Below are 15,297 nucleotides of genomic sequence, written 5' to 3' on the forward strand. Positions count from 1 at the left end.
AGAACACTTGCTCTTTTGCTAGGAAAGTTCACTCACCAGAAGGCCCTTTAGTATCAGGGCATGACTGAATTAACATGTGTACAAGTTATCTGGCTTCAGTGGACTTGCCCTTGATTTGCAAGAGAATGAGGAATTCAGCCCACAGAACAGTAATTGTTTTTGCTGATCAAGGAAAGGTGGAAAAAAAGAGTCCAATTATCGAAGTTCCCTGTTGTTTCAGGTGCCAGCACCAATTTTATATCTTACCCCATGCAGTTTTTAAAAAGCTGTAGAGAAAATATGAAATAATATTCTCTTGTGTTCTGCTCTTCAGTGCAGAGACCAGCTTGTCCTTCCTTCTTGCAGGTAGTGAAATCCCCAAAAGGTGAGAAAGTATCTGCTGTCTTACTCTTTTGTTCTAGTAGGTAAGGAAAAGATGCATACTGGTTCCTTTTAAAATTGACTTCTTTAAAGGTAAAATGATACATTCAAATATTAAAATAATAAATATTAAAAACTGCTGCAAACTGCCAGGGAAATTTTTTTATACTTCCCAGACTGCTTCTGCTTTCACCTTAGACCCTGCTCATAGCAAACTGTTAAGCCTGAACAGGATTTTGTAGTGGTGCAACGTCACACACCATCTCCCTACCTAAAACCTCAGGGAAATACATATTTTGCTCCCTCAGAGTTGAAATACAAGAGGACATCACAGATGAAATCTTTCATCTTCTTTCAGCTTTCTCACTAGCTGATTTTCATACTTCCCAGCAGGCCATATTCCCTTGGTTAAAGCCCTGCTAAGTCACTGTTTTAAGGTCTTTTTTTTTTTTTTTTTTTTTTTTGTTAACCTGTCTGCAACAGCTAAGCAGCTCAGCTTAGATCTGTTTCCAAAGATGGATCTTGGCTTCCATCCTTTTTTTTCACATCTTAATTTCTTACCTTTAGCAAATGCATGTTTACTCTCTTTTTCAACAAGACATAGTAATTTCTTAGTTCAGTCCTGTATTTTCCTGTTATTAATACAAGTCAAAAGACAGGCAGAAGCTACCAGAAGCATGAATTCCTAATTGTGTGAGTCTACCACACCCCAAATATGAAGGACAGGCTACCCAAAGTCTTTGAGGCTGAAGAATAATCCATCCTGAGAAGGTAGTCAGGATCAGGGACTCAGAAAGAGAAGTGTTTAGGGACCAGAGACTGCTGTCTGTGACACTCATGGCCGGTCCTTTTCATTGCTCTGAAACAAAGTTGTTTCTGTCTTGAACAAGAGTTGAATTTGGCCCAGTAAATTTAGCAAATATTGACTCAGTGAGTCAGTGTTCTCCTTAGCTTGCAGAATTATGCAACTGGTCCTCACAGTATATTTCTTTAAAAGGAAATTTATATCTGTCTGTAGTTGTGCCATATTCTAGGGTCTTTACTTTTTGGGTTGCTAATTGTGCTCCTGTTTTTGCTTTGAGCTTCTGCTCATATGAATGAAATGTGCACTCGTGCAATATTCTGTTTACTTTAGCAGCCCACACTGGATATATTAAAAAAAAAAGTATTAAAACCCCATATTTTATTTAGTGGTCTAGTATTCAAAACCACAAAATGCCAGCTGAGAGTGGAAGCAGCTGCACTCAGCAGAAACACACAGCTAGAAGCACATGGCTTAGGTAAACACGCTCTGTTCTTGACCTTTTCTCCTTTCCTCCCACCCTGTCAAGAGAGAACAGCTTTCCCATGGGCCTGCACACATACTTTCTTGGGTTTCTTCAAAGTGAGATGAGATTAACAACTACTCAGGAGGAGACAAGGAAAAATACCAGCCGCTGGTCTTTGCCTTAAATGACCCTCTGTTTCCAAGTTTCCTAATTTCTTTGTGTAGAAAAAAGCTGTGTCAGCTAGTTCCATTTCCCTTTGAATGTGTAGGCAGAAAAAAACCCCACCTTTCACCATCCTTTTATCCTCTGAATAGGTGTTTCTAAAGTAAACGAGCAAATTGAAAGTTGTGAGTGCATCTGTTACTTTATGCTTCCACCTACCTGTAAAAGCTGGAAAAATGATTCCCTTGGCTGAGTCTGCTACTGACTGGGACAGACACCTTCCACAATGGGCAGCAGCAAGGAAGACCTAGCTGTCACTCATACTAGAAATGCTGGTTTTCAATGAAGTTGGAAGCCATTCCTATTTCAGTTAAGAGGCATCTGAGCTCCATGCCATTTAATGACACTGCAATGATATATATCTGAATTAATAATACTCAAGATTGGAGAGAAAAGGCAAATTATTTCTCCCTTCAGAAGTTCCAGTCCTTCAGTTGGCTTTGGGGAAGGGTTGAGTTCCTTAGGTTTCACTTGCTTCTTTTGGAAAGCACAGGTTTAGAAAAGGAAAAGAAAGTTTCTTTTAAAGTGTAAGTAAAGAGCAACTCCCCAAGCCAGTCTCCAGGCAGTAGTCTGGATGCCGAGACCAAACTGCATGTTATGGGGCATTCTTAGTGGAATTGCCCAGGAAAGAAAAGGGGAGGAGGCATCAGCCATCCTTCTTCCTACTGAGAACAGAAAAATGGGGAGAAATATGCGAGTGTTTATTAAGTAATGTTTTTGTGAAAAAGACTGATTTACACAAATCCTTCCTGTAAACCTAAGCTCTGTGGAAAACAAACATTAAGCAGCTCCAAAGAAGCAACTTAATTTTGTTGTGTGGAGCTGACTCTAAAGACCTACTCCTAAAGTATCTCCGGACTCATTAAGTGATCCAGCTGACAATGACCTACCCAATAATAAAGGCAATTGTTTAGAACTGCAGATGGCAATGCTGTGTTCCCAGCTAAACCCAGTGATCCTACTTTTTCATCATCTAGTCGCTTGTTCAGCTATGGACAGCTGTACCAAATAGGAATATAAAGCTACGCTGGTTTTTTTTGTTTGTGTCATAGATACAAAAAATGCCTGTGAAAAGACAATGAAATAGGGTGGTTGTATTTCCCACCACCTCCAGGAATAGAATGTTGTGAATGGTATTCTGTACATTAGTTGAGACCAACCATTAAATTCTCTGTCAAGGTCCTAGAACAATTGTAAATATGTAAAACAAATGTTAGTCTACTGTGGCTGATAATCACTGTTCTTGATAGTTCTGCTGCCAATAAGTATCTACTGACACTATGGGATATTCAAATAACCTATGATTATTCTTAGTGAAAAAAGTGACATTCTCTATTTCTTGCCAATGTGTATATATATAATTATCTATTTTTTTAGCTTACAGTATATATTTTTAAACAAAATTAAAAAAAATTATATTGTCCACTGGAATCCTTCATGAATTTTAATTTAGTTTTGTAAGACTAAGAAGAGAAGAGGAAGATGACCATGGGGGGGGGGGAATTGTGGTTCTGTAAATACCAGGAAATAAGCAATGTCTTTGCACACATTTCTCTTCATTTAAAAATCCTGTATGTTAAAAAGGTGAATGTACACTCCTTTTAGCATGTTCATAAGCAAAAGTAATTTGCTTATATTGGTTCCAAAACCAGAACGAATTCATTCATGAGAAGAGGGTGGTCTGTGGACCTTGCTGAGGAAACCAGGCCTCTTCACAAAAATAAACTCTCAAATTTTCTCTTTTTTGTTGGAGAATTGTGACGGTAAGTTCAAAAAGACAAATCCTCATTTGAAAAGGCCAGTCAGGACTAACACAAACTTCTGAACCTTCAGGAGAAAGAAATAATCATGCCGATTGGCTTTTAATTGAATGTTTAATTCAGTTTTCTCAGATCAAATTGTTACTTACTGTAACTGATCCTTTCTGTATAAATTTGACAGGAATACAGTCTATATTTTGAATCCTAAATCTATGGTTAGGATTTAAATTTAAAACTAGGTAGCAGGCGTTATGATATGAACTGGAAGGTTACTTTACATATCAGTTCTAAATCCCAGGTTTTAAAATGTAAATGAAGTGGCCTGCCAGGAATAGGGATGGCAGCACAATAGTCCCAGGAGAGTAGACAAAGATGAAGTACATCCAGCTTCACTTCATAACATCAGAGCTTTAAACATTACAGTTGTGTTAAATTCAGAACAAGATCTAAAATAGAGCCTTGTCAAATACAATACCCCGAGAACAATAGAAATCAGGAGTGACAGGGAGGAAGTGAATAAGCAACTGACTTCTCAGCCTGTCTCATAACAACGAAGTTATCAGGCAATGGGTTTAAAAATAAACAAAAGTACCTTTTCACAGAGTGAGGAACTGGGGAATGTGTTGTTACAGGATATTTTCCAAGACAAAAGCATACATAGGTACAAAAGAAAGCTAGTCAAATTTATGGAAAAAACATGCCTTGTGGATGTGGTGGTTTGTCTATAGCCACTGGGTCCGTATAACACAGAATAGGATACTGAAAATGCAGCAAGGAGAAATACAACCCTGCACTCACTTTGTTTCTCACCATCTCCTCTGGAGACTGTGAGTATGAAGGGGGCAGGTGCCTGCTCTCACCCAGCCCTCCAAGCACTCTTACAAACATGAGACTCACAAGGTCCTCACACACCCTGGCAAGCTCCTTTGACATTGGCCTGCCCTCTGCCACAGCCCAGGCAATACTTCCTCAATTTATTCATCAACAGCCATTTCCCCACTCCTCCTTTGTGGCCTCAAGTTCCAAGAACAGCTGATTGGACTGAGCCGTGATCCTCTGACCTGCTGCCTCTGGCAACGGGGGTGGTGATGGGGGAGCACGATCCTCAACCTTAGTCAAGGATACATCAGGCTAGCCAGAGCCCTCAGGAGTGGCCCTGCCCCACGACCTTTCTTGTTTCTCAGGATCCAGCGTAGTCTTATTTTATGCATCTGAGGGAAAAAAAAAATAGGAAGAGGAGAAAGGATGAGGGGGGAAAAGGAGTGGCAGATTTTAAACAAAATCTTAGATGAGAAAGCTCATTTCTTAATTCTACTTACAAGTATGAAAAGTTATTATTAGAGTCTGAAACCATTTCATATAATACCACTCTTTATTCTTCATGCAAAAGCCTTTATTGCTATTAACAATGGCATTTTAAAAAAACCAAACAGCTAATGGATGATTTAATAATGCTGCTATAAAACTAATTGTGTGTAACTGAAAAGCTCTCCCTGGGGTCCCATTTGCAGGAGGGTTAAATAGGATTATCAAATCTAAAAAAAATAGATGAAAAAATCCCAAAGCTCTGAAGCCCCAGAAAGAAGGAGTTGGGACATTTTGTTGAATAAATTACAGACCTCAGTCATTAATGCCAGGGGATTATCTCATAGAAACAGAAATCTGAATTGGCTGCATTTGCCTGTAAGCATCATTAAAGGCTTTAGGTCAGAAGCTCCATTTTCATACATCCAAACAGGTCCCTTCACCTGGAGGCCTCCAGACAGCAAGAACAATGTTGATGGACTATTACATTCCTATAGAAATTTGTGTCAGGTCAGTTCACCAGAGAAGGAAAAATATAACAAAATTCAGGATGTGGAAGACACAGAAATTAAAACAGCTACAAGATATTAACAACCAATAAACACATTTCAAGCCATCTTCAGTTTATTTTTCTCTAATTTAAAGTATGTCTGGAGAGGAGAGGAAGGTAAAAGAGGAGAGAGAGGAAAAAGAGAGGTTATTTTTACTCAGATGATTATTATTTTTATCTATTTGTACAACATCAATGACTGGTTCTGAAGATTTATTGTGCAGCAATCTCCAACAACAGATAGCGAGAAAAAGCACAAGAAGCAAAGTGAAGTTAGAAAAGCCTTTTTTCAAGGTCACTCAAAGGCTATGTCCAGGATTTTTCTAAACCTTTGTTCAGGCCTTATCCATTGAGCACTGCTAACTTTACAGTTATCTGGATCATCCTGAAGCTGTATATTAAGCAATACTGGTGTTTTGGCTGCAGCAAGGTTCACAGGTGTTTCCAGAAGGATTTGCAGGCTATGCAAAGTGTGGCAGTTTTCTGTCATAAAACCAGACACATATTCATCACCTAACCAAAGTATGGGCATCCTCTGCACATGGGATCTATGCGTCTCACTGCACTGGAGAAAGTACACTACACCTGACTGGTGGTGCACTCACAGGAGAGGTCGTTGATACCCCACCATATGCAGATGTGGGATGAACCTTTAGGAGAGAGGAGCTAGGCTGTATGGCAACTGCAGGCCATAAAGTGTGATCAGCTGTAAGATTACCTATGTAAGAGATGTTTTTATTTATATAACAGCAGACCCCTAAGACAAGATGTTTTTGTAGAAACCCTGACTGCTTTAATTCTTTTATTTCAGCCTTTGCAATGTTAAGTGTGGCCAGTAAAAATAAAATCTGGGAAATATCTCTATCAGACAAAGACACTAATAGAGGAGTCCCTCTGTCTGTGCGTAATAGCCAGTAACTGTAATAGCAAGTAACACGTGAGACAGTGTAATAACAAATCAGCAAGTTTGTCTTGAGAAAAGGCAAAATAATCCAAGAGTCTTTTCCGTATAATGTCAAGTACATCTCCAGAATGGGCAGCAGTGAGATTTTTGACCACTCTTGATTAAAATATAATTTCATATTTCACCTTTCCCAAAATGAACAGCTTTCTTGTAACTGTATTATTTCAGATGAGCTCTCTCTAGGAGACTGGTTCTTTCAAAACACATATCACTGAGTATAGGCAAATAGCATCCCAGGCTATATAATCTAAATGAGAATGTGAACACACCCACAAGTCTCCAAATAAGGTACTGGCTTTGCATTAATTTTTCCCTCAAGTCCAATTATTTTTGTCCTCAGGGATACCCATTAACTTAGAATAGTGCTGCTAGGTCTCTCTTTTTCTGACTAAGGCAGAAGGAAGCTCATTAAAAGATGTTTATAAGCTAAGGGTGCTCTGGCTCTTCATTATGTGCAGCAATAATAGTTTTCACTGTACCTATTAAAATATCTTAGCTATATAGCCACAGTCACCTGTATTCTGATCATTTTATGTCACCAAGCACTACACTTTTAGGACTGTAGTCTTGCAAACTGCTAAATTACCCCTCCAAACCCCACACTATTTCCCTGTACTTACCTATACAAAATGGCCTATACCACAAACCAGCAGGAACTTAGAATTCTAAATTTTATCTTCCCTCCTATTCCCCCTCCTTTTCTGTGCATCACAAGGGTGCAGCACTTGGTATACAGCACAAAGAAACATTTTTGTGGGAGGTGGTTATTGAAATACTGGTAGCACGTGACTAAGATTATAACGGGTACAAAAGTGCTTACACAAATGCACAGTACAGAGTAACAGGCAGAGAAATAATTGCTGAGGTTAGTTAGAGAGTATGATGTCATTAGTTATGGCTTACCAAAATTTTACAAAACAACATGACTTAAAAGGAAACAAACATTGATGTCAGCCATTGTCTCAAGTCGCAGACTAATAAAAAACAGAGTGATTCTTCATCAGTCTGGAGTTATTTCTCATTTCTGTGTTTCATTTAGTGGAAGAAGCCTCAAAGTTTCCCTACATTAATGCAATAATAGAAAAATGTGGATTCCTTTTTCTACCCTAGTTTGGTTCATACACAGTTCTGGAAAATATTCCTTTGTAGTTAGTACTCTCCTCAGAAAAATCAATCATTTCTTAGCAGAATACAGTAATCATAGTCTAGCTTGCATAGTACTTGCCTGTACTTCTATTTTTAATTAGCTTAATTAATGTAGGAAAGGATCATAGGAAAGTTCAAAAGTTTTAAGCAGCTACAGAAATTAAAGAGTTCAAACATTCAAATGGCATTAATGGGATTAATATGTCATTCAAAGTCTCAGTCTTCAAAATTCTGTCCCTTTTTTTCTATTCTCATCATTGAGTGATTTTCTTGTTTGTTTGTTAGCTTTAGGTTGGTTGGCTTGGTTGGTTTTGTTTTGTTTACAGACTGGTTTACTTTTCCCCCTTTCACTGTCCTATTAACATCAAGAGGCATTAAGATTACTTTGAAGGCAAAATGCAATAACCCTGTCTTTGTCTTTCATTACTCTTCTGTTACATCTGCACCTCCTTCTACTTCTTTGAGACATCTTGGTTATTGATGTAAACAGTGAAAAAGCCGTACCGTGGAGATCTGTAGTCTGATGCTGACTGGGCACAGTTGAAGGTCAGGAGATAATTTACACCAATGTATTTAAGGGGTTTTATTACTGTGCTATTTGTAGTAATTGATCCAGAAACAGGCAGCATCAGTATTGTTATGGTAAGCATTGCATGAAGTCAGAGCAAAAAGCACTTGTCAGGATCTCCTTGAGGTAACCACAGAATTCAACTGTAAAGGGCACAGAGATGCTTTTCATCTATCCTGAAAGGTCACAGATGTCCACTAATTTACAACTGTCATAGTCCCTTTGATCATGACTGTTTTAATGTCATTAGCCATCTGATTCTGCAACAGCGGTTTGAGAACCATGGACTTAGTTCTCTTGCAAACAAGGACTGTACACATATGAATATTCATGATTGACTGCACCAGACAAATGAAGGGAAATAACATGAAATAAGGAACTGAAACTCGTGTGTTCTAGCCCCAGTCATTGCACCAGCTATTTATTACATTGGCTCCTACTATGATGTTGCACAAAGAGTAGTCAATATTTTCCTGAGTCAAGGCCTAGTTTTGAGCACTATCAGTGTGTCTGCTCCCATTACTTACTTGTCAGAGCTCATATAACTGGCAATATAAATTATCAGGATTACCAAATTCAAGCTCCTTCCAGAGCTGCCTGTTTCACCAAGAGCTGTGAGTTATTTCTGGAGGAGACCTGAAGTCCAAATATGCATCTTACTGTCTTGCTACAAGTTGAATTATTTTTGTGGTCACCACCTTCTATTGCAAAAACTTCTTTCAGACAACTGTGGTACCACATCTTTAACTGGTCCATGCAGCTGGAATAGCGCTCTCACTTTACAGATCCTCTGGAGGGACCCAGGGTGCTCCAGTACTGTTATATACAGAATGCTCTCCTGCTGTTTACTTACCAGGAAATTACACTTCATTCAAGGCAATTCAAGGTCAAATTCAAATGAAAGCACACATTCATGTAACTCCAAACTAGACAACACAGTTATTCATAAAAGACAGCTGCAAATTTGAAAAAAAAAACAACAACCAAACTACTCCAAACAAAAAGAGACTAAACCCAGTGTGCTTAACAGACTTAAGAAATCAGAAATGTTGCTCTTTCTATACTGCTTATAAACCTGGCTGTTGCATCTTACCAAGGTGCCCCAAATTCCTACTGTTAGAGTCAATTGTTAGACAGATCTCATTAGTGAACACAGTGTCAGTGGGGTATGTTGACTTTTACTGCCAGTCTCCTCTTCAATGCCTTTCAAGAGTTTTGGATAGATTTAACTTTAATCTTTAAGACTCAAGGAGGAGATTTCCAGCTGACCAGCTAAATGAGTCGTTGTTCCTTAAAGGGCTAAATGGCTTCTCTCTCCTTCACAATTCTCTGACAAACATCTGAAATTTACTGACCTGAAAGAAAACCAATCCCCTGTTTTCCTAAATTAGTTTTCTACTGATTCAGTGAGTTGAAGTGGCTGCTTTCATTGTCAGAGCATGGCTTAGCTGTCTTGTGAAATCCCACCTTGAATTTGCTTCTTGACCAGAGATGTCTTGCCATTCTGAATTAAAATAAACATGGTGTCATTTTCTTGGAGAAAATATGTTGTGTCCAAGAAATGACACTTGGAGAAAGTGACAATGGAAAAAAGAAAAAGAAAAGGGGCTGGGATGATCAACACTCTTTCTTTTAAGGATGACACAACACATGCTAGTATAGGTATTGTGGCATGTAATGACAAACGCTCAACTGGAAAACCTTGGCTGGGCTTCCTATAGGTGAGCACCCTGCCACCATTTCTGGGCTTAAAGCAGCAGAAGCAATATTTCACCAAGCATCTCAGCATCACAGGACACAAAGTGAGCACACTGAATTGGGAAGGGTAAGGAAGGAGCTACAGCCCCTCTAGAATAGCACCATGTATCTGTGGGTGATTCATTCAACATCAGAGGCTACCTTCAAAATCTTCCACTTAAACTTTCTGCCTATAAAACAGATATACAACTCACATGACTATTAGTTATAGGCCAGATGCACAGAATCTCTGTATATCAATCCAGCATCACTGGTTTAAGCATACACTAAGTGAGGTTTGGATCCGAAGGTTATAAATTGGCAATAAATATATATAGATTATATAATATAACACACACACACACACAATTTTTAAAATAATTTTTAAAATCCTATTGCAAATGTGCTTCAATTACAACAGTGACAGAAAAGAGTTAGTCACCCTTTTTGCCATCCAAACAAGAAGCAGGCTCTGCAGCTCTCTGGGAGTTATGGTGATTGCAACTGCAATTTTACTACAAAAGCCAGCAGGTATTTGGAGATACTTGATAAATGGCTTGATGGTTTTACTAGTCTGCTGTTATGTGGTTAGCTTCTTCTGGGAGATATATACCTATGAGACAGTCCAGGTAACTAGCCATAAAATATCCATTTGATGTCAGCAGCAGAATACCAAGAGCCAGGTAAACTGGGTAAGGTTTAAAAGCAATGCCCCAAAGGGCAAAGTACACTAATTATTTTTCACTAACTCTCTATTTGTTTGACCATGAACACTTTTCTTTCCAAAATAGTCACTGATCATAACCTTCAAGTGCTGAGATCTTTTTCACTCCTTTTATGTTTATTTCCAAAATTAGCTAAAAATATATCTAAAATAGTAATTAAAAAAATGGTGTTTACATAACTGCCTGAAGTATAGAGTATGATTCTCACGAAAGATAAAACGAAGTCCAGTGGAGAGTCTGAGCAGAAAATAATGGCACCTCTTGTGCTCTCGGCACCTGGGCCTGAGACTGTATCTTTTGCACACAGCTGTCTTACACCTTGGGTGTTCACATCTTATGTGTTTAATTCACTCTCTGTATTGGCATTTGCCAGTTACTGAATAAGAGGAAGAAACACTTTTTCTCTCTTCAAACATGTGCCTTCGCAGAGAGAAAAAAAGTGAGAAACACAGAACAATTTGCAGATATCAAATTTGGCATAATTTTAAGATCCCTGTTTAGGAAGAGTAACATCTAGCCCTTTAAGGACTTTGAATAGTTTTACACCATAATAGACCATAACAGTAACAGTTGTTCATTCTCAATCAGCTGAGAGATCCCTAACTGTGCACACGCCATATGGACCCAGTAAGGCCTTCTAGCCTAATTCAAAAGGAAAGCAAGAGAGAACATATTGTTTGTGTTTTATTTATTCTAAATAGGGTTTTAAAGTTATTTAGACACAGATTAGAAATTTTCTAAGCACTACAGGCTATATTACTTTATGTTTTAACTAAGCCAAATGACCTCACTAGAGTTTTCACTGTTCATATCTGTAATGAACTTGACACTCCTGGGCAAGTGTCTTTTTTTTCATCTTTTGATGAAAACCACAAGTAATCTAAGTCAAATGACTGAGCCAGATTCCATTTCTTGGAGTACTGACTTACCATTTACTGTTGTTAATTGAGCAACATAGATATAAAATTCTATGACCTCTTAAAATTAGTATTTTATTCTCAGAGACTACTTTGAAAGTTGTAAGACACCTTAAACTACGCCTGCATCACCTGTGGTCACTAAACCTTTCAGCTACCCTTGTAAGTACTCCCTGAGGAGCAGCTCAGCCCAGCCTCAGATCTTTTGCTTTGCATGTTAAAAGTGTCTCCATCACTCCTCTGTTTCTAAAAAGAATTCTGCTTTGCCACATAAGCAAAGTAGGGCTCCTGTGGTAGGAAGATCTTCACGCCCACCTTCAAAACACACAATGAGAAATGCATAATTAAGAAGATGAATACCACAGACTTCTACAGTAAGGAGGCAGAGTCATGGCGTCACATCCAGATTCAGCTAAAACAATTCAGAATTCCAGTAACAGCTACTCAGTTCAGCATGATGTTGACTTTTTCAAAAAGAATCATGTGCCATGTATTTTCTTATGGATAAATTTATATTTCTATCCTTTCTTTCATACAAAGAAGTAGATCATCCTAACTAAACTAGCATGAACTTGTCTAGAGGTGGGAGGGACTAAAAAACTACCAACACTTCAAAATAACCAGATGTTTAGAATACTGCTGTTTAGAACACTGCTGTTAACTCTCTCTTTTTTAATTATGAAATGATGTGAAAAGTGTTGATACAATAATACTAGCTAAGAGTCATTGCAGCTATAGAGTAGCTGACATAAAGGATTAATTGTGCATTATTTGTTCACACTATTTTAGTCAGATAGTTTTAAAGTCTAACTGGTAGTCACTAAACATAGATAGAAAAGTATGTCTCTTTCTGCACTTTCTCATTGGAAAAATGCTGTAGCATCACAAAACATCAAAAACTTGAACCAAACTTTGTCTTAGCAGAATGACTAAAAGAATACATGTTCACTTGTTTTAAAACATGTCTGACAGTTTCTGGAGAGATGAACTGAGAGAAGCAGAAGTGACTGAAATGAATGTAGAACTGATGGCCTTAAATATAATGTTTTTCAATGATAGTTCATTTAGTAACTGGCTTATTCTTTTAGGATTTTTGTGTTGTATTGTCACAGAGTTTTTATGCTGAGCCACAAGTACAGGTTACAATCTATACATGATTTGTAGTTATATAATACGTGGTGAGACTCACTGAACTGAAGAGTCAGTATTAGTATGTTAAGTAATAACACAAATTTGGTATGAGCCATGATATTTTGCTGCATCTGAAAGTAAAGCCTGGCTATTCCTGCGTAGCCACTTCCCCAAGTACAAGGAGCCTTGTCTTCTTTTTGTGGTATGAAATACATTCAGAGTACAGCCATATCCTTGTAAGTACCCTGAGCCACAGACATTTCATGGGACCTCTCAAAAAGGAGACAGCGGAGAATATATTTTATCTTTTCATGTTGAAATGAAAACATACACTTCTGCCCCATCAAAGATAAAAATCCATGTCCTGCTGCTCTGTGTGTCCACTTTGCGCTGCTCTCCTCATCAGCTTCTTATTTCTGAGGAAATATATTAGAAAGTAATAAATACAGCCTCTGTAATGAATTAGACACATTTAACATTTTGTTTCTTATATACAACTCTACATGATCAAATTCACTCCAGAATCTTTTGGTTTTCATAAGAAAAATGTCATTAAAATAAGACAAACTTCAAAAGAAAGAAATTTGAAAGCTTTCTGTGTATCTATTTCAATACAGTTTGAAGCATTTGTTATGACTGAGAAGTCTGGATGAAAAACGTCATTTTTACAGGGCTAATCAATGCCTCATATGCAAAGCATATATATATATATATTTATCTGTGCAAATAGAAGTTGAATGTTACTGAATAAATAAGAAAAAAAATATATATTGAAAAAGGGCTTAGAGTTTGGACCAAACTCATTGGGACCACCACCAGAAAAACACTTTAAGAAGAAATAATTGTGCTTCTTCAGGCATGGAGATGTACTGCCTATAAAAGAAGCAAATGAAAAAAAGACATTCCCAGTCTGTAAAACAAAAGTGGCCTAAGTTCTTTACCTCAGCAAAAGCCAGAATTTAAGGTAACTATAATGCCTCTAAAAACTATGGATCAACCCTTCCAATTTCAAAGAATCTATGTTGACCCTTAACAGGTGAGAGGCAAATCTCATGGGATTTTTTTCTTTTCTTTAATTCCTTAAGAAACTCCAGAGATTTTTTTAAATAATTCTCAACCAGGAAACCATGGCTTTGGAGCATCCTTGCCCCCAGGCTCCTACGGAAGTGCAAAGGCAACTCTGTGGTGAAAACGTGAGATTTTTTCTGTCCCACACCGACTTTGAACAGGATCATTGATTTTTGGCTAACAATTGGCAAAAGGCAGAGACCGAAACAAGATGTTGAACTTAGGTAACAACATCTTCATATTATCTGCTGGAAACCAGCACTGACTTAAGTTTCTCACTCTCAGACTTCCTCTTTGTGATGAAGGAAAATGGACAAATGACTAATGAGACACAACATGTTAAAACATGTAACAAAATTACTGCAAGCTAGAGATCCCACTAATCAGTAAATCCTATAATCAGCTAAGGCATCCAATTGGAACTAGAAGGACCATGCAAACTGTAAAATGGCAGAAGTATTATGTGAGCAGAAAAACATATTATTCACTTGCTCAAGTCTATAAACTATAAGTGCATAAGGTAAGAAACTACATGTGCTTCATTAGAGTTATATATGGAAGGAAAGGCTAAAGTAGAATTACAATATCTGGAGAGTGGAACAGGTTATTTAAGTCTAACCACCATGAACAGAATAACTGGGAAGTAGTTTTGGGATGCAAGGTCTCTTGTACCTGGGTAAATGCATCAGTAACACCAGAATGGGCTGTTTGCCCCAGTTAAGGTGTTGGAAACTGTATTTAGATATGCACATAGCAGAACTGAGACTAATGAGGAAAACGCAACAGCAGGATGGTATTTAGGGTGGTGAAAAAAGATTAAGAAAAAGAACAAGTTGTACTGAGTAGAGAATAGAGGGGGGTGATATCTTCTAACAGTGGGAGAACAGATGACCCCGGTGCTAGTGCAGGAGATCTGCGCATTCCAGTCCCATGGAATGCTGGGGAGAACTCCTTAGACAACCCACTGGACTCCCCATCAAGTGCATGCCATGACATAATAGGGAGAATTAAGCAGGAACAGGCTTGCAACCTAACACTAAATGAAGAAAGGAAAAGAATAGTTTCTGTGTGTGAATTGCAAGGGTTTTCCACAGCAGTGCAATGGTGACAATACTTCTAGTAATATAGGTGTGTTTTTCAGATAAATAGTAGTTTAGAGAATTAGTAGTTTCTTGGTGGTGTGCTATTTAATTAATAATCATCACAACCATCTAAATCAGTTACCTCTCAAGTCTTCCAATAACCATTTGAAGTTCAACAAGAGGAGGTACCAGATTCTGCCCTTAGGATGGGGCAACCCTGGATGTATATACAGACTGGGGGATGAGATGCTGGAAAACAGTGCCACGGACAGGACCTGGGGGTCCTGGTTGACAGCAAGTTGACTATGAGTCAGCAGTGCCCTGGCAGCCAGGAGGGCCAACTGTGTCCTGGGGGGCATCAGGCAAAGCATTGCCAGCTGGTCGAGGGAGGGATTGTCTCGCTCTGCTCTGCGCTGGGGTGGCCTCACCTTGAATATTATGTGCAGTTTTGGGCACTGCAATATAAGAAAGATATTAAGTAATGAGATGTCGTG

Source organism: Manacus vitellinus, unplaced genomic scaffold (genome assembly GCF_001715985.3).
Source record: "Manacus vitellinus isolate BGI_N305 unplaced genomic scaffold, ASM171598v3 scaffold_3_pilon, whole genome shotgun sequence".
Lineage (NCBI taxonomy): Eukaryota > Metazoa > Chordata > Aves > Passeriformes > Pipridae > Manacus > Manacus vitellinus.